Source organism: Dromiciops gliroides, chromosome 3 (genome assembly GCF_019393635.1).
Source record: "Dromiciops gliroides isolate mDroGli1 chromosome 3, mDroGli1.pri, whole genome shotgun sequence".
In the NCBI taxonomy this organism is placed as follows: Eukaryota; Metazoa; Chordata; class Mammalia; order Microbiotheria; family Microbiotheriidae; genus Dromiciops; species Dromiciops gliroides.
This window is the reverse complement of record NC_057863.1, coordinates 226689418-226713188: the sequence shown is the minus strand read 5'-3', so window position 1 is coordinate 226713188 and position 23771 is coordinate 226689418. Positions and strand designations below refer to the sequence as shown.

Here is a 23771-nt window from a genome sequence, read left to right as displayed (position 1 = left end):
CTGTGGAAATGGGCTGTCACAAGAGATAGTGAGCTACCTATCACTGAAAGTCTTCAAAGAGGCACCTGGATGACTGCTTCTTAGGGATGTTGTTTACTTATGGTTTGGACTACATGACCTCTGAGGTCCTTGTTTGTGTGATAACTTCTAGCTTATTATAAAGAATATTAGGTTTTATTCTAGCTCTGGCTGAAAAGCTTTTTGAAGCTACTACCCTGCTGCATCTTGACATTAGAACTTAGGGAAAAGAGACCATTATAATCAATCATTTATTTTTGTTTTCCACCACAAAACTGTTCATTGGCTCCTCTATACATTCTTTTCACTGCCATGGTGATAACTTCCAAATATAACAATTATGATCAACTATATTTTTTGGTGAATGGCGCAGTTAGAAAAATGACCTTGAATACAGAAGACCTAGGTTCAAATCCTTCTTTTGACACAGACAACTTTTTAAGCCTTTTTAAATTAAAAAAATGCATAGATATACATTGGTAGAACTTCTTCACCACAAGTTTCCTTCACTAATGAAATCATGGGTGATGGATCCAGTTTTTTTTGTTTGTTTGTTTTTTTGTTTTTTGTTTGTTTGTTTGAGGGGCAATTGGGGTTAAGTGACTTGCCCAGGGTCACACAGCTAGTAAGTGTTAAGTGTCTGAGGCCAGATTTGAACTCAGGTTACTCCTGAATCCAGGGCCGGTGCTCTATCCACTGCGCCATCTAGCTGCCCCTGATGGATCCAGTTTTTTTAAAAAGGGTATTATTTGGTGCTCTTGCCTGGACATAGGGGATGGCTAGATGCCACAGTGGATAGAGTACTGGGCCTGGAGACAGGAAGACTTATCTGCCTGATTCCAAATTTGGCCTCAGACACTAACTCTATGACCTTACATAAGTCACTTAACCTTCTTTGTCTCTGTTTCTTCATCTGTAAAATGAGCAGAAGAAGGAAATGTCAAATTACTCTTTGACAAGAAAACCCCAAATGGAGTGACAAAGAGTCAGATATGATTGAAAATGACAGAACAAAATTTGCTTGGAGGTTTCTAAATAGGAAAAAAATCTAAAACTCATAAACATTGTTATCTCAAAAAATCAGCAAAATAGAGATGCTTTTCAAAAGAGAGAACAGAAATGGTAATTACTTCAAAAAACCCATGTAAAATACTTTTAGAAATTCAATTATATGGTGCTCCTTAAAGAAGTAGAAAACAACTTAAATAGCTGAAGAAATATTCAGTACTCATAATTGGACCATGTCAACATAAGAAAAATGATTATATTACCAAAGTTAATTTGTAGAATTAGTGCCAAACCTCAACCATCAAAGAAATACTTTATAGAAATTGATAAAATAATAACAAAATTCATTTAGAGGAACAAAATGTCTAGAATATCAGAGGAAATAATGAAATAAGGTAAGAATGAATGTGGAATAGCACTTCTAGAACTCATGTTAAGCAGGCATCAAAAAGCACTTGGTATCAACTTAAAAATTGATATCAATGAACAGAGTAGACAAGGAACAATCAGAAATAATAGTACTCAATAACCCTGCTTAATAAATTTGAAAACACACATATCTTAGGATAGAACTCCCTGTTTTGGGGGCTTGAGGGGGGCAGGACAATGAGGGTTAAGTGACTTGCCCAGGGTCACACAGCTAATAAGTGTCAAGTGTCTGAGGCCAGATCTGAACTCAAGTCCTCCTGAATCCAGGGCCGGTGCTTTATCCACTGTGCCACCTAGCTACCCAAGAACTCCCTATTTGTTAAGAACTACTGGGAAAAATGGGAAGTAGCTGGACAGAAATTAGACTTAGACAAGCATCTTATACTATATTCCACAATAAATTTAAAATAACTACCTGAACATTGAATATCATACCATAAAAAATCAGATCATATGTTTTTTACAACTACAGCTAAGAAATATGTCAAAGACATATTCTTAGCTAAAGAAGAAAAACAATTACAAAAGATAAATAACTTTGACCACATGAAACTGAAAAGCTTTCTGGGTAAACAAAACAAATTCATCTGGGTTAAGAAGGGAAGTGATCAAATGGGGGGAAAAACCTCTTTGCAACTATTTCTCAACTAAGAGTTTGGTATCCAAGATTTATAGACAACTAACAGAAACATTTAAGACCAGAGGCCATTCCCCAATAGATAAGTGATCAAATGCTATGAACAAACAGTTCTCAGAAGAATTGCAAACCATTAACATCAGTTTAAAAGAAGGTTCTAACAGTGATTCAAGTACAGGGCTTGGAGTCAGGAAGATGTAGGTTCAAATCCCGTCTCTGACCCTGGACAAACAATTTAACCTCTCATCTGTAAAAGGGGAATAATAATAGTAGTTACCTACCTACCTCACAGGGTTGTTTTGAAGATCAAATGAGCTAGTATATGTAAAGCACTTCGTGCACCCGAAATTGCTTTATAAATGATATATATTGGGGCAGCTAGGTGGCGCAGTGGATAGAGCACCGGCCCTAGGTTCAGGAGGACCTGAGTTCAAATCTGACCTCAGACACTTAACACTTACTAGCTGTGTGACCCCGGGCAAGTCACTTAACCCCAATTGCCTCACCGAAAAATAAATAAACAGATAGATAAAAAAATGATATCTATTATTAATTTGTTTAACCATAATAAATCAAAATAACTGTAACATTTCACTTCACATCTAGCAAACTGATAAAGTTGACAAAAATGAGAATAGACTATGCTAGAGGGACAATTTCGTAGCAGAGTGCATAGAGCACAGCACCTGGAGTTAGAAAGAACTGAGTGTTCAAATCTGGTCTCAGACACTCATTAGCTATGTGACACTAGGCAAGTAATCTCATCTCACCTCATTTCTAAAATGGCAGCAGGGGGGGAGGGGTAATAATAACGCCTACCTCTCAGGGTTGTTGTGAGGATCAAATGAGATAATATTTGTAAAGTAGTTAGCACAGTGCCTGGAATATTGGAAATGCTACGTTAGCTTCTTTTTTTAAAAAAAAGACTGGCACAGAAGCCTATTGTTGGTGGAGCAATAAATCAATACAAGAATTGTGCAAAGCAATTTGGAATTATAAAATAAAGTGACTAAAATATCCTTCCATTTTTTTTGTTTGTTTTGGGGGGGTGGGTTTTTTATTTATTCATTCATTTGTTTATTTGTTTATTTATTTAGAATTTTTCCCCACATTACATGTAAAAACAAATTGTAACATTGATTTTTAAAACTTTGTGTTCCAAATTCTCTTCCTTCCTCCTGATCCCCCACCTTAGGAACTCAAGCAATTCAATATAAGTTATACATGTACAGTAGTGCAAAACATAGCAAACAAAAAAAAAACTTTAGAAAGAGGAACTAACAACAACAAATTTTACTTCTATCTGAATTCATGTACCATCAATTCTTTCTCTGTAGATGGACTGCATTTTTCGTAAGTCCTTCAGAGTTGTCTTGGATCATTGCATTCCTGAAAATAACTAAGTCATTCACAGCAGATCATCTTACAATATTGCTGTTATGTTGTATACAGTACATTTCACTTTGCATCAGCTTATTTAAGTCTTTCCAGGTTTTTCTGATAGCATCTTGCTCATCTTTTTTTTTTTTAATAGTAAACTACATTTATATAGTACTTTAAAGGGAGGTTTCCTTACAAAACACCCATGAGATTGATTATTGCAACAACAATAATAGCTAACATTTATATAGTACCTTATGCCTGAAAAAGAATTTTCTTCACAATAGCCCAGCAAAGTAAGTACCACCACCACCACCACCAAGATCATCTTACATTGCTCTTGCCTCTGCTTCAAATTTTTTTCCCAGTTACTATTGCTGTGTTCCCCTTCATCGTATTCACTCCCCATGATATTTACTCAATTTTCTATCTTCTTTTACCTTATCCCTACTCAAAATTGTTTTGCTTCTGACTTCCCCCCCCCCAATTTGCCCTCCCTTCCTTCACTCCTCCCCCTCCTTATCCCCTTCCCCCCCCCACTTCCACAACAGGGCAAGATATATTACTATACCCACTTGAGTGTGTATGTTATTCCCTCTTTTAGCCAATTCTGATGAGAGTAAGACTCAATCACTCCTCCACTCCTCCCCCACCTTTCCCTCCACTCCATAAGCTTTTTCTTTCTTTTTTTATATGAGATACTTTACCCCATTCTACCTCTCCCTTTCTCTTTCTCCCAATGCAATCCTCTCACCCCTTAATTTTATTTTAAAGATGTTATCATGGGGCAGCTAGGTGACACAGTGGACAAAGTACCTGCTGTGGACCCAGGAGGACCTGAGCCCAAACCCAGCCTCATACATAAGACATTCCCCAGCTGTGGGACCCTGAGCATGCCTCTTTACCCCAACTGCCCCACCAAAAAAAAGATAAACAAAAAATATATGCTTTGAAGATATCATTCCTTCATAATCAATTCCCACCTTTGCCCTCTGTCTAAATTTATTCCTCTCAGCTGCCCTAATACTGAGAAAGTTCTTATTAGTTAGAAATATCATCTTCTCATGTAGGAATATAAACAGTTTAACCTTTTAACATCCCTCATCATTTCTTTTTCCTGTTTACCTTTTTATGCTTCTCTAGGATCTTGTATTTGAAAGTCAAATTTTCTATTCAGTTCAGGTCTTCTCATTATGAATGCTTAAAAGTCCTCTTTTTCACTGAATTCCCATTTTTTTCCCTGAAAGATTATACTCAGTTTTGCTGGAATATTTTGCCCTCTGGAATATTATATTCCATACCCTCTGATCGTTTAAGGAAGAAGCTGCTAGATCTTGTGTTTTCCTGACTGTGGCTCCACAGTACTTGAATTGTTTCTTTCTGGCTGCTTGCAATATTTTCTCTTTAACCTGGGAGCTCTGGAATTTGGCTATAATATTGCTGGGAGTTTTCATTTTGGAATTTCTTTCAGGGGGTGATCAGTGGATTTTTTCAATTTCTATTTTACCTTCTGCTTCTAGAATACCAGGGCAATTTTCCCTGACAATCTCTTGGAAGATGATGTCTAAGCTCTTTTGTTGATCGTAGTTTTCAGGTAATCCAATAATTTTCAAATTATCTCTCCTGGATCTGTTTTCCAGGTCAGCTGTTTTTCCAAGGAGATATTTCATATTGTCCACTATTTTTTCATTCATTTGAATTTGCTTTATTGTGTCTTGATTTCTCATAAAGTCATTAGCTTCCATTTGTTCAATCCTAATTCTTAAGCAATTATTTTCTTTAGATAGCTTTTCCATTTGACTTTTCAAGCTGTTGACTTTTTTTATGATTTTCCTGCATCATTCTCATTTCTCTTTCCATTTTTTCCTCTACCATTCTTACTTTATTCTCAAAGTCCTTTTTGAGCACTTTTATGGCCTGAGACCAATTCATATTTTTCTTAGAAGCTTTAGATGTAAGAGCTTTGACTTTGTTATCTTCTGAGGGTGTATTTTGATCTTCCTTGTCACCAAAGAAACTTTCTATGGCCCACATTTTTTCCCATCCCTGTTCATATTACTAGCCTATATCTTGACTTTTAACTCCTTCTTAAAGTGGAGCACTGCTTCCAGGATGCACTCACTATCCCAAGCTTTAGGGGATCCCAGGTAGTACGATTTAAGGAGAGGCAGGTTCTCCACTCACCTGGCCTGTGCTCTGGTCTGTTAATAGCCCCAGGCCTACTTGCTCTTTAATCCAGAAACAAAAATATATTTCACTGTGGTTGCAAGCTCTAGGTGAGCCTGTGCCCCTCCCCCACCCAAGCCTCCACCACTCAAGACTGCTTCCCGGTTCCCAGTATGGGGAAAACAACTGAGTTCCACCTCAATGCCAGTAGATCCCCCTATAATCTCTCCCCAGCCAACCACTCAACCCTCTCACCAGACCATGAGCTGAATTCCAGAAGAAGCTGCTGCTGCAGCTGATTCAGAGGCTCTGGAGGTCTCTTTCTCTGGTGCAGCTTACCTGGGGCTGGATCTGTGTTAGCACAGCTGTGGGCCTGGGCTCTACTCCAACCCAGGTAGAGCAAACCTTTCCTGCCGACCTTCTAAGCTGTCTTTGGATGGAAAATGATCTCACCCTGTCCTTTCTTGGTTCTACTGCTCCAGGAATTATCTTATGGCATTATTTGGAGGGTTTTGGAGTGACCGTGTGGGGAGCTCTGAGAGGTTACTGCCTTTCCTCTGCCATTGTGGCTCCACCCCCTATCCTTCCACTTTTTAATGATTATATATATATCTGCTTTCTTACCCTCTCCCTCCAACTCCCTTCTCCATTGAGAAATAAAGAAAAAAATTCCAGTACAAGCATATGTAGTCAATCAAAACAAATATTCACATTGGTCATGTTAAAAAAAAAAATGCCTCATTCTTTACTCTGAATCCTTTTCTTCCCCATCAGAAGAAAGTTTTCATGGTTCATGGTTCATGGTTCATCATGAGTATCATCTATAATTATAGTTTATCCTGACACTGATAAAAGGTAGCTAAGTTTTCAGGTGGATATAGAGTGCCTTCTGGGTCCTGGAGTCAGGAAGACGAGTCTTCCTGAGTTCAAATCTGGCATCAGACATTTACTAGTTTTATGATCCTGGACAAGTCACTTAACTGTTTGCCTCAGATTCCTCCTCTGTAAAAATGGGCTGGAGAAGGGAAGAGCAAACCAGCTTCAGTATCTTTGCCAAGAAAACCCCAATGGGGTCACAAAGAGACTGACACAATGGAAAAATGACTGGACAATAACAAAATTACAATGATAAGCATTCCTAATTCTTTCAAAGTTGTTTCAAAATTATTGTCATTTTATAAATTGTTATCCTATTTCTGTTTACTTAACTGTGCAACAGTTTATACAAGTCTTCCCAAGTTGCTCTTGACATGGGGTTGGGAAAAATCAGAAAGTTTCTCCTTTGAGAAGCAAAACCAAAGATGACCAGATAGCAGAACAGACATATCTAGGAATCAAGAGACTATTAAAGTTTACATTGACCAACTAGATATCAGGACAGACACCTAAGAAGTAAGGAGAGATAAGCAGGAAGGTCAATTAGGTGTGGCTACCACCTGACCTGAGCTGGAAGACAGAAATAGCCCCAAAGATCAGGACCATCATTTCAAAAAGAATCTCCCTCAACTCTCAGGAATATGACAAACATCCAGCTTTTCCCACCCCACCCCAAAAAGGAACTTTCCATTCTCTGGTGGAACCCCTTCCCTCACCCCCTCCATCTATCCTCTATAAAAAACTTTTGCTTTTCTTCTGTTCTGGGAGGATGATGTTTCTGAGTCACCTTCTCCCATGGGGTGAAGTCTTTGACTTCCCACTTGGTCACTTTCTCTAGCACCAAATAAAGACCACTTAAATTCTAATTGGACTGTGTGTGAGAGTATAATTCTTTATTGAGGAATACCTAAGGATCCCCGCCCTTTCGCCCCCATGACATTCCTGTCTTATAGCACAACAGTGTACCATCATATTTATATGCCAAGGCTTGTTCATCTGTTTTCTAATCTATGAGCACTCCCTTAGATTTCCATTCCTTGCCACCTCAAAAAGAGTTATCAATATTTTTTACACACTTAAAGTTTAGGATTAATTACCTGAGCTGTGTTTTTCTCTTGAGACATTTCTTGTAGATGTTTTAAAGCCACTCTCTTCTCCTGCATTTGTCTTGAGCTTCCCTTCCACCATAATTGCTCTTTATGGTGGGAATCTTTTATTTCCTCATTCTACTAGACTACTTCCTGACTTAGGATTTAGTGTTAGGGTTTTGTGGCACTTCTAGAAGGAAGGTTTTGATTGGTCCTGTTGATGTTTTCTTGGAGTATTGAATATTGAGTCGTCCCAGAATCCTAAGGAGAGGCTGGGAGTGCCCGCCAAGTGGCCTGATCCAGGATAAAGTGTGATAAGTGCCTACTTGGTCTGAGCTCTGCAAGTTCCTGATCTGGGTTTGGGTCTGAGCAATAGAAGAATGCTACTGGGGGACGAAGCCAAGATGGCAGAGGAAAGACATTAAACAGAGGGCTCAGGATACAATCACCCCCAAAATAGGAATAAAAGAACCCTTGGGGCAGAAAAACACACAAAAATACGGGCTGAAAGTTTTCTCCATGTGTGGGGCAATTATGGATTTGAGTCAGATTAAACTCTGAGGATGGAGTATGGAAGATACCTAGCCAGGGCAGCTAGGTGGCGCAGTGGATAGAGCACTGGCCCTGGAGTCAGGAGGACCTGAGTTCAAATCCGGCCTCAGACACTTAACTAGCTGTGTGACCCTAGGCAAGTCACTTAACCCCAATTGCCTCACCAAAAATACCCACACCCCCCCCTCGAAATAGCTAGCCTCTTACTTTAATTACTTATTAAATTCTCACTGTCTCCTTTAAGATTTATTGATGAGATAATGGACTTGGGTCAATTCTGTAAACTTTGGGGAGGGAGTCTGGAAGATATCCAGTCCCCCAGTAAGTTTTATTATTTGTCACAGTTCTACCAATTAGCACTATTTACTTTACTTCTGCTTAGTTCCCACATGCCAGCTATACTTTAGTTTATGGCCTGTAATAAAAATCATGTCTCCGAATAGTCAGCTTATGGGATCCGCTCTCACATGTCAAAACCCCAGTCACTGTCATGGATTAATTGCAGTCAGATAAGGTAGTGATTTCTGCCTCCCTCTTTCTTTGACATTCCTAAGACTTGTACCCCTTCCCCTTCTCCCCTTTGTTTTTGGACATGTCTCCATACATGGATCACAAGCAGGGCACGCACCTTAGGTGAGACAGGATTGGATGTTAGATTGTGAGCTCACCCACCCTAGGTGCATGTGGGGACATTCCTTTTCAAGATTACTATAAAAACCTAAAAGATTGGGCATATCTTTGCAAGACTTCAATGTGTAATTGGGTTTTGCCCGTCCTCATGAGGATGTAATAAATCTGTCTCTGCTTGACTTGGTGGTCTTCTTGAGTTATTTGGATAAACTGAGGCAGTTTGTCCCAAACACTCCAGCTATAGATAGATTTCAGGGTGCCATGCTGGGCCATGAATAAAGCCTAACCCCACAATCGGGCTGAAACAATAGACATCTGCCAGAGGAATTTGCCCCAGTGCCTCTGAATCAGCTGCAGCACTGGCATCTTCTGGAACCGAGAGCGCGGTCGGACTGAACGGCTGGCGGGGGTGGGGGGGCAGGGTAAGTGCAGGGGTACCAGTGGACTGGGGGGAAGGATTCAACTGTCCCACCCCAGCAAGCAACCAAGAAGAAATCCTGAGCGGCCGGAGACCCAGGTGGGGGAGGGAAGCAGGGGAGCAGTCTCATCAGAAGCTGAGAACCACACCACAGAAAGCTTTGCTGGTTGGTTGCTTAGTAAAGTAGGCCTGAGGTTATCTCTGGACCTGAGAACAGGCCAGGTGAAATTAAAACCTGCCTCCCCTCAACCCAAAACACCTGGGACCCCCTGAAGCTGAGAACAGGAGTGGAGCCGAGAAGCAGCCCCCCACCCCCAACACCACCCTCCCCATCACCCCGCAGTAGAGAGTTTAAAATCAAATGAAAGTGAGGCCAGGCAGGCTGAGAAGAAGCCCAACCATCCCCCGGGCCATGCTGTAGCTTGAACAGTGTGTCCTGGAAGAAGCGCCACACTTTAAGAAGGAGTTAAAAGTCAAGAAATAGTAAGCCAGGATGAGTAGGCAGAGAAAGCAGAAGACCATCAAAAACTTCTTTAGGGGTTAAGGTAGACTACAATACAACTTCAGAAGAAGAAGATAATAACAGGGTCAAAGCTCCAACATCCAAAGCTTCCAAGAAAAATATGAACTGGTCTCAGGCCATGGAAGCTCTCAAAAGGGACTTTGAAGAGAAAGTAGGAGAAATAGAAAGAAGATTTAGAGAAAAGGAGGAAAGAATGGAAAGGGAAATGAGAGTGATGCAGGAGAGTCATGATAAAAAAAGACAACAATTTGAAAAGCCAAATGGAAAAGGAGATTAAAAAACTGTCTGATGAAAATAACTGCCTAAGAATTAGGATTGAACAAATGGAAGCTAGTGACCTTATGAGAAACCAAGACACAGTAAAGCAAATGCAATTGAATGAGAAAATAGAGGGCAATGTGAAATATCTCCTTGGAAAAACAGCTGACCTGGAAAATAAATCTAGGAGAGATAATTTGAAAATCATTGGAGTACCTGAAAACCATGACCAAAACAAAAGCTTAGACACCATCCTTCAAGAGATTGTGAAGGAAAATTGCCCTGATATTCTAGAAGCAGAAGCTAAAATAGAAATTGAAAGAATCCACTGATCACCTCCAGAAAGAGATCCCAAAAGGAAAACCTCCAGGAATATTATAGCCAAATTCCAGAACTCCCAGGTTAAGGAGAAAATACTGCAAGCAGCTAGAAAAAAGGAATTCAAATACTGTGGAGCTCCAATATGGATAAAGCAAGATCTAGCAGCTTCTACATTAAAGGACAGGAGGGCATGGAATATGATATTCCAGAGGGCAAAGGAACTGGGACTACAGCCAAAAATCATGTACCAAGCAAAACTGAGTATAATCTTTCAGAGGCAAAAATGGGATTTCAATGAGAAAGAGGTCTTTCAAGCATTTGTGATGAAAAGACCTGAACTGAATAGAAAATTTGACTTTCAAATACAAGACCCTGGGGAAGCATAAAAAGATAAACAGGAAAAAGACTTCATGAGGGATATTAAATGATCAAACTGTTTACATTCCTACATGGGAAGATAATACTTCGAAATCATAAGAACTGTCTCAGTAAGAAACTCAGAGAAGACACAGGTCTGAACTGAATATGAAGGGATGATATCTGTAAAGCATTTATGTTTTGTTCTTTGTGGGGCAGACAGGGTGAGGTGTCTTATGTCTGGGGCTGGATTGGGGCTTGGGACCTCCTGGGTCCAGCGCTGGTGCTTTGTCCACTGTGCCAGCTAACTAATCCATGATGACATCATTAAAATAGGATTGAGATGTAGGAGGAATAAACTGGGGGAGGGAAAAGGGGAGAGATGGTCTAGAGAGAGGTAATTCACATGAAGGAAACAAGAAAAAAGCTTATGGAGGAGAGCAGAAGAAGGGGAAGGAGTTGGGGAGTGAGTGAACCTTAATATCAAAATTGGCTCAAAGAAGGACTAACATACATACTCAAGTAGGTATAGTAATATATTTTTGCCCTGAGGGAGGGGAGGGAGAAAAGGGGGGAAGAAGGGAAGGAGGAAAGGGCAGATTGGGGAAGAGAGCAATAAAAAGCAAAACACTTTCAAGGAAGATGAAGATGTTATGCATTACTGCACCAGTATGACATATTGAATTGCTGATCTCATAGGGAGGGTTGAGGAGGAAGGAAGAAAAATTTAGAACACAGAATTAGCTCAAAGACCCTGATCTCAGTTGGTGTGGGCCCATAGAGGGAATAGATTTCATACCCAATTGGGAGGAGTAATCTATTTAACCCTGCAGGAAAGTAGGAGGGGGAGAGGATAAGGAAGGAAGGGTGAAAAAAAAGGAGTGCAGAGCAAGGGAGAGGATAGTCAGAAGTAAAACACCTCTGAGGAAGAATAGGTAAAAAGAAGATAGAGTAAATGTCATGGGAAGGGAGTGGGATGGAGGGAAATAGTTATGGTGATTGATTATAATGGAAAAACATATGTTACCTACTTTGCTGGGCTTTTATGAAGAAAACTCTCTGTCAAGCTTAGGGTACTATATACAGGTTATGATGAACAGTATACTATCAGAAAAACCTGGAAAGACCTACATGAACTGAAGCAGAGTGAAATGTACTGTATACAAAATAACAGCAATAGTGGGCGATGAACTGCTGGGAAGCATGTGGTTATTTTCAGCAAGGCAATGATCCAATATAACCCTGAAGGACTTATGAAGATTGCAGCCCATCTGCAGAGAAAGAACTGATAGTATCTGAAAACAGATGGAAACACATTTTTAATTTTTTGTCTTTCCCTCTTTGACAATTCCTTAATCTGAAGTTTTGGGTTTTTTGACTGTTTTCTCTCACAACTAGCTAATATGGGAATTTTTCCATGACAACTCATGTATTCATTTTGAATTGCTTGAGTTCTTGTGGGTGGGGGGTGGGAATGGAGAGGGGAAGAGAAATTAGAACACAAAGTTTTTTTTTTAATTGATGTTAAAATTTTGTTTTTACATATATTTTGGAAAATAAAATTCTATTAAATACAAAAAAAAAGAATGCTACTGGATTCAGCCCCTCTCAGCAAGCTGGAAAGCTCTATTGGTTCAGAGTGAGAGAATGGTGATTCCTATCCTCGTTATTCCTCTGTAGGTTGGGCTAGGTGTTACAATTGAGCCCCTCCTCTGTTCCTAGGCTCAGCCACACCACTCCTGCTTCCTTCTGAACTTCCTCCTTTTCTGACAGAGCTTCTCTATCCAGAATGCCACCTTTCTCAGTCCACTCTGGATCTGTGAACCAGAACTGGGGAGTGTGGGCAACAAAGCTGCCAGCTGACTTCTGTCCCTGTCAGTCACAATGTCTTGGTATGGGCCCAGGAGTGCCACAGTTTGTGTCCGGGACCTCCTCTTGTCCTGGTACACAGTCTTTACCTGAGCAGTGGAATGCAGTGTTTTCTGGGCCCCACCCCATCCCCAGTGTCTACAGACCTCTTTGTCTGTCTCCCTATGCTGACCTCAGCTAGACAAATGAATCACTGTGACTTTTTCTGGACTTCTTTTTCCCAATTAGGATTAATTCTAGCACACTTCCTAGTTCTCTTTGGAGGTTAATGGAGGGGAAATCAGCTGTACTACTTCCTGCTACTCAATTTTCTCGGCACTGAACTGTCTTTTTACCCTTTGACACAGAGATAACATGACTAGGTATATACCCCAAAGGGGTCTATCACTGATAAGAAGAAAACCCTAAAAATACCAAAATATTTATATCAGCACTTTTTGGAGTGACAAAGAATAGGATAAAGAAACAAAATAGGTGCCCATTCCTTGAGAGTGGCTAAGCAAATTATGGCATATGACTGTAATGGAATATTATTGTGATATAAGAAATTATAAATATGATGATTACAGAGAATCATAGAAAGACTTACATGTGTTGATGCAGAGTGATGTAAGTAGATCCAAAAAAAACATTATACACAGTGAGAATGACAATATAAATGGAATGAACTTAAAAAGGAATTTAAAAATCAAATAAGAGAGTATATTTTGAATAATGGAACTACCGGATCAAAGCTTGTGATTATTTTTGTAACTTTTATTGTGTACTATCAGATTGCTCTAAACATTGTTTTGTAGTGATTTTAAAAAATAAATTAAGATTTAAGAACAAAAAGATAGCAATACGATTTTGATTTAGTAATTAAAAAGTAAAAAAAACACTTCAGAAATGTTCAGCTTCACTAATAATGAAAGAAATACAAATTAAACAACTTTAAGGTACTACATTCTACCCAGGAAATTGGTCAAAATAATGAAAAGTTACTAATTTCAGTAATAGGAATGGAAGATGTGTAGATAAACAGATACACTCCTTCATTGCTGATGGTATTGCTCACATATTTTCCTAGCATCATTATACACAACTGCAAAATAAAACAAAACTAGAAGCAACCTGAATGTCTAACAAGAGGAAAATGTCTAAATATTTTGTTGCACATTAACGTTATGGAATACTTTAAATACCATTGAGATAAACATATGGGAGAAATACAAAGAAATCTGGAAAAGTTTTCTGAAATAAAGCAAAAGGGGGAAAGGGAAACAGAAGAATTGAGCATATACTTACTGTAACTATATAAGAGGAAAAAATGAATGAAAATGAATATGCAAAAAATGTTGATGGGAACTTATAATCCATGAGTTAAAAGTTAGGCTATTTGGGGGCAGCTAGGTGGCACAGTGGATAAAGCACTGGCCCTGGATTCAGGAGTACCTGAGTTCAAATCCGGCCTCAGACACTTAACACTTACTAGCTGTGTGACCCTGGGCAAGTCACTTAACCCCAATTGCCCTGCAAAAAAAAAAAAAAGTTAGGCTAGTTAATACATCAAAATTAATACATTTAAATGTAAATAATGATGAAGCAAGTTTGTTTTTAAGATACTGAACCAATCACTTCATCTCCTAATAACTAGTCCTACTCAAGGTACACTTAAACTTCTCTAGAAATGTAATAACTTAATAACAAATTCCCACACACCTCTGGAGGTTAAAATTCTTAATTGTGCTCAAACTAAAAAAACTGTGTTCTCTCAGTTCTCCACAAGGTGACAGTATAAGCACAAAAAGTATTCAAAAGGAAGGATAGAGAATTTAAGCATTCTTTTGAAAACTTATTTTAATTACCTGTTCATTGTGACCTTTCTTTGTCATTATTATTAAAATTATGAAAGTAAATCATTTGTGATCAAAGGTTAGATGTGATGTCCACATTTGGTTGAAAATAAAAACAAATAAGGGCAGCTGAGTGGAGGGGTAGATAGTGGACCCAACCAAGTCAAGAAGACTTATTTTCCTGGGTTCAAATCTGGCCTCACATACTGTGTCACTTAACCTTGTATGCCTCAGTTTTCTCATCTGTAAAATGAACGGGAGACGGGAATGGCAAACCACTTTAGCATCTCTGCCAAGGAAATCGCAAGAGGGAGCATGAAGAGTCAGACATGACTGAAAAATGACTTGAATACACAAAAACAAACTAAAAAGAAGTAGGATTTACTTTTGTTTACTTTGAGGTGTCAGCTGCTTCCTCAGGCCTGAATGACCCTGGCAAAGGTGACTGCCAGTGTGTGTCACTAAGTCCTGGTCTTAAAAGAAACAATTCTATATCCTAAAGAAACTGTAGAAAGAGAGGGCGGGGGTGGAAGAATACAAACCAAGTAGCCTTATGTTATGAACTGTGTGCAGGATGTTGGGTTTCCTAGGTATTTGGTATAGTCCTTAAATCAGTATTCTTATTCCTTTTTTTAATCCTGTACCCACTTGGAAATCTGATGAATCTATATATTTCACAGAAGAATGTTTTTGAATATACAGCATAAAATCCATGAGATTACAAAGGAAATCAGCTATACTGAAATACAGTGATTATAGTCTTTTTTTAAGTTCATTAATTTCCCCCAACTTCCCATTAAGAACCTCCATAATATATATCAGTATAATAAATATTGATTGGTGATAGTATTTATGTGTATGTCCTCTAAGCCCCCTCCTGCTATATGCTTAGTACCTGGCATATAGTAAGGATCTAATTAATGCTCTAATTATCTATCAATTATATCTTTCTATCTACATGTCTGGGACAGAAAGATGGCACAGTGGATAGAGTGCTGAGCCTGGAATCAGGAAGACAAGTCAGATCATTACTAGCTGTGTGAACCTGGGCAAGTCCCTTAATCCTGTTTACCTCAGTTTCCTCATTTGTAAAATGAGCTGGAGAAGGAAAAAGCAAAGCACTTCAGTCTTTTTTTGCCAAGAAAACCCTACATGGGGTAGGTCAAGAGGAGTCAGAAATGATTGAAAATAACAAAAACAATCTACCTGTCTGTCTATCTGCCTGTTAGTCTATCTATCTGTATGTCTATGAGTCCATGTATCTATCCCCTCCTTTACTCTCTCCTTCACCTGCACCTGAAACGTTCACATTTCTATCCATTAAATTCTTTCTCTTCTTTCAAAGGGCAAACTCAGATACCACCTTTTCAATGAAGCCTTCTCTGATTCCTCCCCCACCATAAAAACATCTCTCTTCTTATTTTTTTTTTGTTTGTTTTCGCAGGGCAATGAGGGTTAAGTGACTTGCCCAGGGTCACATAGCTAGTAAGTGTCAAGTGTCTGAGGCTGGATTTGAATTCAGGTCCTCCTGAATCCAGGGCCAGGGCTTTATCCACTGTGCCACCTAGTTGCCCCCTCGCTTCTTACTTCTAAGAGCACTTTATCTAGCTCCAGATTCTTCCTTTTGTCCTGAACATATTTTACATCGTAGCATACTTATTTGTGTGTCTATCATATCCCCCTGTTAGATTTTTAGCAACTGGAGGGCAGAGACTATGTCTTGATTCATATTTCTATCCCTGGGATCTAACTTAATAAATACCCTTTATACAGTAAGCACTTAATAAATATGTGTTGACTTGAACTGGAAGTAAGAAAAAGGGGAAGAATAGAGAGAATGAAGAAACAGAAAAGAAAAAAATGAGCACGGTTTTATGTAAAATGACCACTACTCTCTCGGGTTCTATTCAGTGGCAAAGATGCTTTAGAGGGTCTGCTTTTTCTGTTTTTGAAGAACTGATCATGCAACCAAGTGTTTAGTTGACATTGATCTGGTTCCAAGTCTTATGCTACCACTTCTCTGGAGAAGAATAGGAAAGAAGTACAACCAATTTCATGAGTTAAAACTATATTGAAACCCAAACAACTTTCTCTATTCTTCTGTGTATATGGAAGAGTCCATTTTAGTTGGTTTTTGTTAAAGTAAGACTTGGGGGTGGGGGAAGAGCAAAGGGAATAAATAAAATCACTGGGAAATCAAAGGGAATAAATAAATACACTGAAATGCTGAAACACTAACCAACAGTCCCCTTAGGGACTCATTGCACACTTTGTATTTTCATCTTCATAATAATTTACTGAAACTCTCCTGATTCGTGTAGAATCAAATAAAAAATCCAGGTCTTCATACCTCCCACTATCAGCCATTACATTGAAGTATAGATAGGGTGATACTTGGAGTCTGGAGGACCTGGGTTTATATCCTACCCTCTACATGCTTACTAGCTGTGTGACCCTGAATAAGTAATAACTAGTATTTTAGTATCTTTTTAAGGTTTGAAAAGTACTTTTATATATCTTATCTCACTTAATCCTCACAAGAACCATGTGAAATGGGTCTTGTCTTCCAGATGAGGCAACTGAGGCTGACAATGTTGTGTCTTAACCAGGGTCACACAGCTGACCCCGTGTTTTGCATTTAGGTCCTCTGGTCACCAAGTCCTGCCACTGAATCTCTTAGAGCCTCAGTTTCCTCATAGGTAAGTAAGGATAATAATACTTGTAAAATTAGCCTCACAGGATTGTTGTGAGAGTCAAACGAGATAATATTAAGTACTTTTTATACTATAAAGTACTGCAGAAATGTCAGATGTTATCATCCATACATAGTAGTCTTCCTTTGTCCTCTTCTCCACCAAAGTGTATATATCAATTCACCCTACAGCCTCCATGCTCCATCTCAAAAATTGACCAAGGAAAGGGAGAAAACATTGATTCAAAGCATTTTAGAAGCACTAGATTACTATATCTGTACTATAATAGTCTCGTGATTTGGGTTTTTTCCCCTTTACTTTGAAACAAATACCTGCAGCTCTCAGTCTATGATTCTAGGAAGTTTTGCTTTTCTGAATCCTTAAGTAAATTTCTAGGGCATTGGGGGAGGAATGATGTTTGCACCTTTTGAGTTACATACAGATGTGTGAGTATAATTGAAAAGTGGTTAAAATGTCCAAATGATTCTCCTCCCCTCCTTTTTTTTAAGAAAACAACAAAATTGGTCACTCTTCACAAGGCAGAACCTCTCCTGACATGATTATCTGGTCTCCTCAAGAAAAAAAAAAAGTGACCCTACATCTACCTGGTAGATACTCCATTGTTCTCTGGGGATAATATGCTACTAGAAGGGAAACAGAAGCTGTTTATTCAGAAAGGTAAAGTCATTGTTGGATTTTTCCTCTCTCCAGTACTAGGCCCAACCCCCACTATCCCCCCACCCCCACCCCCAGCTTTGCAAATTCCTCGGATTTCCCCTTGTGATAAACTATGATTAAACAAAAGTTGAAAATGGGAGAGCAGGGGGAAGGGAAAGGGAGACTGTTAGTACAACCTGTAAATTGTCCTTTTCCTGAATGTTTACGAAATTTTCTATAAAGACAAAGTATCTAGGAATTCCTAGGAAATTTCTGAAAAATTATTTATTGCATGTAACAAGATATTCTGCCTTTGTAATGAACAAAGTAGTTTGCTTCCAAAATACAATCTGATTACCAATTGCTGATTATATACAGATGGTTTAACTGTTTTGTGGATTATCTGTTGTAGAGCATTCTTTCCATGATGGTTTTCCTTTGCTACCAGGATTTCTGATCATTCCCTTCTATTGCCTAGACAATGTATATTGGCTTAACAAATGTCAACTGATTTTTTTTTTTTTTAGTGAGGCAATTGGGGTTAAGTGACTTGCCCAGGGTCACACAGCTAGTAAGTGTTAAGTGTCAGAGGCCGGATTTGAACTCAGGTACTCCTGACTCCAGGGCCGGTGCTTTATCCACTGCGCCATCTAGCCGTCCCCAACGTCAACTGATTTTAACGTGGAAACAAGCAAAATAAATGTGAGAAGAGAAACTTTCTTTCAAAAAGCACAACTAGGGGCAGCTAGGTGGCGCAGTGGATTGAGCACTGGCCTTGGAGTCAAAAGGACCTGAGCTCAAACCTCACCTCTGACACTTACTAGCTGTGTGATCCTGGACAAGTCACTTAACCCCAATTGCCTTTAAAAACAAACAAACAAATAAATAAACAAAAAGCAAAACTACAAAGTTCATTTTGAAATCAAATATTAAAGATTTGGGGAAATAATCTAGAGTTATTATTGATGCCCACTGTTACCTTCCATTTATTTTCACTGTCCCCTCTCTACAATTCCTTTTCCACAGACAGCTAACAGATTAATTTTCCTTATGCATAGATCTGTTTATGTGACCTGTCCACTAAAAATAGTTCAGTAGCTTACAAATGCTTGTCAAATAGTGGTTAACCTGATATTCAAAACCTTCCACATTCTGATACCAACAAAACTCTCAAATGCATTCAACAAATTTTATTCAACAAATATTCACTAAATACCTATATAATGTCTTTACAGAAATCCTAATCTGATGGTTTATTATGGCATGGAAATGACCCTAGATTTTCGAATCTTAAACCAGTAAAGACAAAATCTGACTTAATCCAATGTTGGAATAATCCCTGTGACAATTGGTGTCTGCTTCCCAAGAATTGGCCTAATTCCAGAAGACTCATTACCCAGAGACCATGAATAATTTGACCATGGTGATCTATGAAACAAAATGGTCCTTCATTCTGTGTGAGGTACTATGTAGCACAGTTTTTAGAATGTCTGAAAAGATTAACTGTTGATTCTATAAACCTGAGATACCTGTCCAACAAAACTGATTAACTACTGGAAGAACACTGATATTAACATTTTTACTGCAGATGAATCCAGAATATATAAGGAATATACATTATGTATACATATATACATGTGTATAAATGCATATGTGTTTACATATAAATATTTCTTTTATATATATGCATATGTGTCTTCTATATAGATATATAATTCAAATTCATATGAGTAGTGGGCAGCACTAGGAACTGGTGGTAATGGGATAAGCCTTATGTAGAATGTAGCACTTAAAATGAACTTCAGAGGAATCCAAGGATTCTAAGAAAGCAAAGGAAAAGAGAGAATGTATTCCAAGAATGGGGATAACTGGGGTAAAGACATGGGGAGAGGAGATGAAATGTTGTGCAGAAGAAATGGCAAGTAGGTCAATTGGGCTATACTGTATAGTGTATGGATGGTAGTATGCCTAAAAAAGCAATCTGGAGTTGTCTTGTGAAGGGCTCTAAAAGCCAATTCAAACAGGAGTTTGTATTTTATCCTAGAGTCAATGGTCATTAGAGCTTTTTGATCAGTGGAGTGCCATGGTAGGAATACTACTTTGGTAGCCCTATGAAGGAAGAATTAAAGTGGGGAGAAACTTTAGGGCAAAAGACCACTTAGGAGAGTAGTATTAGTAGACTTCCACCAGTCAAGGACGACCATGGATCAGCGCCTTGAAGAGTCACAGGCCACAGTGTGGCTGTGCAGTCCAATATGGGAGCCACAGCTCCTGCCACAACGAGGACATCAGAAAACTGCTGTCTCTGTTGCCCATCGGTTCCTGTGTCTCATTCGTTTTTCTTCCTCCCGATCTTGAAGGCCCATCTCAGCTGCGCACAAGCTGCTCTTGAGTACTAAACTCCATCGAGCGCGGTCCTTGGCCATCTCCTCCCAGCTGCTGATGTCTATTCCCAGAGCCCTCAAGTCTCGCTTGCATACATCTCTGTAGCAAAGCTGGGGATGTCCAGCAGGTCTTTGGCCTGAGGCTAACTCGCCATAGAGTAGGTCTTTAGGAATGAGCCCGTCTTGTATGTGGTGCACATGACCGAGCCAGCATAGCCGTCTTTGTTTCAGTAGAGTGTAGATGCTCGGAAGTTGCGCACATTGGAGCATTTCTGTGTTGGTGATCCTATATGACCAAGATATGCCAAGGATGCACCTAAGACAGTGCATGTGGAAGCTATTAAGCTTCTTCTCTTGTCTAGTATACGTAGTCCATGTTTCGCTGCCATACAGTAAGGTACTCAGGACGCATACTCTATAGACAGCAAATATGGTTCATCTTGTCAGTTTACTGTTTGCCCAGACACACTTGGCAAACTTAGCCATGTTTGATGTAGCTTTCCCAATCCTCTGATTGATCTCAGAATCAAGTGAAAAATTGTCACTGACAACAGAGCCAAGATACCAGAATTGGCTTACGACATCCAACAGGTAGCTACTGATGTGTATCAATGGAGGCGACATAGCACTCTGACACATGACTTTCATCTTTTTAAGATTTATGGTTAGGCCAAAGTCCGTGCGAGCTTGGGAGAAGCAATCCATCAAGGTCTGCAATTCACGCTCTGAGTGGCAGGCAAGTGCAGCAACATCAGCGAAAAGCAGGTCTCGAAGGGTGCTACCTCTCACTCTGGTTTTGGATCTCAGACGTGAAAAGTTGAACAGGCCTCTGTCCAACCAGGAATGCAGATAGATGCCATTAGTTGACGAACCAAAAGCATGACGCAACAGCATCAGAAGAAAATTCCAAACAGTGTGGGAGCAAGCACGCATCCTTGCTTGACTCCACTGTTTATGCTGAATGTTTCAGAGGTATTGCCTTTGAACTGTACAACACCCTGCATGTTGAAATGAAAGGAGCAAAGGAGGCTATGGAGTTTAGGAGGGCAACCAATTCTCGAGAGAATTTCGAAAAGACCTTCCCTGTTAACCATATCAAACGCTTTGGTCAGGTCTATGAAGGCAATGAAGAGGGGTTTTCTTTATTCTCTGCACTTTTCTTGCAGTTGGCAAAGCGAAAAAATCATATCAATAGTTGACCTCCCTGCTCAAAAGCCACATTGCTATTTGGGGTAAACGCGGTCGGCAAGTTTACGCAGTCTTAGCAAGATTACCTTGGCAAACATCTTCCCAATGACACTGAGAAGTGAAATTCCTCTGTAGTTGTTACAGTCACTCCTGTCTCCACTGTTCTTATAAAGAGTAACTATACGGGCATCATGCATATCCTGTGGCACTTCACCTTCTTTCCAACACAGAACAATTCATGCAGGGGCTTTAATAGGACGTTTTTAGAGCATTTGATCAATTCAGCTGCGATAGCGTCTACACCCGGAGCTTTTCCACGTCTTAGGGAGCTAATTGCATTCTCAAGTTCCTCAAGTGTGGGTACATTGTCCAACTCCTGTAGTACAGGGAAGGACTCCATGATGTTTAAAGCTGATTCTGTGATAGAATTTCTGATGGTGTACAACTCAGAAAAGTGCTCTACCCATCTTTCCATTTGCTTAACTGTGTCTGTAATGTACTCTCCAGTGCTGGCCTTGAGGGGAGCTGTCTTGCTCTGAGTGGGTCCGCAAGCTTTCTTGATGCCTTTGTACATTCCTCTGATGTTTCCCGTGTCAACAGCAACCTGCATTTCCTTACTGAGCTCAACCCAATATTCATTCGCACACCGCCTCGCGATTTGCTGAGCATTTCTTCTCGCAGCACTACTTAGGAGACTAGTGCAACAGTATAGGCAAGAGGAGATGGGGGTATGAAATAGGATGGTGATGGTGTGAGTAGAGAGGAACAGACAGATGTAAGAGCTATTTTAGAGGAAAAATCAAGAAAACCTGGCAAGTGATTAGATATGGCGAATGAGGGAGAGGGAAGAGGAAAGGATAGTTTTGTTGGAAATGTAGGTGATTAGAAGGATGGTAGCATCCTTACAGAAGCAGGGAAATTCAGAGGAAGGGAGGGCTGGGGGGAGCAAAAATGTAATGAGTTTCATTCTGGCATGTTGAGTTGAAATGCCTACAGCACCTTCAGTTGTAAAAGTCCAACAGAGAATTAGTGATGTGGAACCAGGCCTAAAGAAAAGCTGAATATGTAGACCTAAGAGTCTTCTGTTTGGAGATGATAGATAGTTGAACCTATAGAAGCTAATGAGACTTCTGAGAATCTATATAGAGAAAAGGCCCAGGTCAGATCCTTGGGTAAGAGCCACATTGGATGAACATTACATAGAGATGATCTAGCAAAGAATACTAATAAATGATGGTCAGACATATAGGAAAGTTTGGAGACAGTAGCATTATGAAAACCCAGGGAGGGGAGAGAGGACACAGGAGGAAAGGGTGCTCAAAGGTGTCAAATACTGCAGAGATGACAGGAACAATAAGGCCTGAGAAAAGACCATTAGATATGATAACTGATATTCTTTTCATTGATATAATTGGAGAAAGAAATTTCACTTAAGTGACAAGGTTGCAAAAATAATGCATGGATTGAGAGGAAAAGGAAAAGTGTAGACAATGAACATAGATGACTTTTTCTAGACTCGTAGGTAATCAACCTAGAGCTGAGACTTGAAGAAAGAAAAGAGCAAGATCGCTTGAGGGAGTTTTAGGGTCAAGAGAAATATTTTTTTTAAATTGAGGGAGTCATAGGCATGATTAATGACAGCAGCACCATGGCAAATTGCTGACTGGTTTGAACAATATTCAATATTAAAACGTTGGGAGAAAGGACAAAGAAAAGACACTACATGTACTTATAGTAGTTCCAGACCTAGTTAAACAAAGTGTTTGTTCTGAAAAATGGAAACTAAATAAAAATGAAAACATTGACTGATCATTGCCATTTCTTAGAATTATAAAAATCTCAGAGTTTGGAAGGTGCGTCAGTGACTTCAGCAATTCGACTTGGACATGATCAATAATCTTTTTTTACAGTATCTTAAGCAAATGGTCATTATAAGTTTTACTCAAATGTGAGTGGGTAACCTAGCATCTTTTGAAATAACCTATCCCATTTTTTGATGAGTCTAAGAAAAGTTTTTCCTTGCATCAAGTTAAATCTTCCTCTTTGCTTCATCTAGCCAATGCTCCCAGCTCTATCATCTGGAGTCAAGATGATAACCTTCTTTTGTGTTACAATCTTTCAAATACTTAAAGATAGTACTCATTCTTCTCCAAGCTTAACATCTTCAGCTCCTTTTACTGATCCTTTTTTTGGCATGGCTCCTTGCATGAGGTTCTTTGCCCCCATAATCCTTCTCCTCTGGCCACTCTTTTCTGTAAGCTTTCTAGTTTGTCAAAGCCTTTTTGAAAGTGGAGGAGTAGGGGCAGCTAGGTGGCGCAATAGATGGAGCACCGGCCCTGGAGTCAGGAGTACCTGAGTTCAAATCCGGCCTCAGACACTTGACACTCACTAGCTGTGTGACCCTAGGCAAGTCATTTAACCCCAATTGCCTCACTTAAAAAAAAAGAAAAGAAAGTGGAGGAGTAGCTGGTTTTGTGGTGGCTC

General features: G+C 39.5%; 1 pseudogene; it reads right to left on the bottom strand.

Moving 5' to 3' along the window:
• The window catches only part of LOC122747377, a 37259-nt pseudogene that overhangs the window by 11098 nt on the left and 2390 nt on the right, over positions 1–23771 (bottom strand).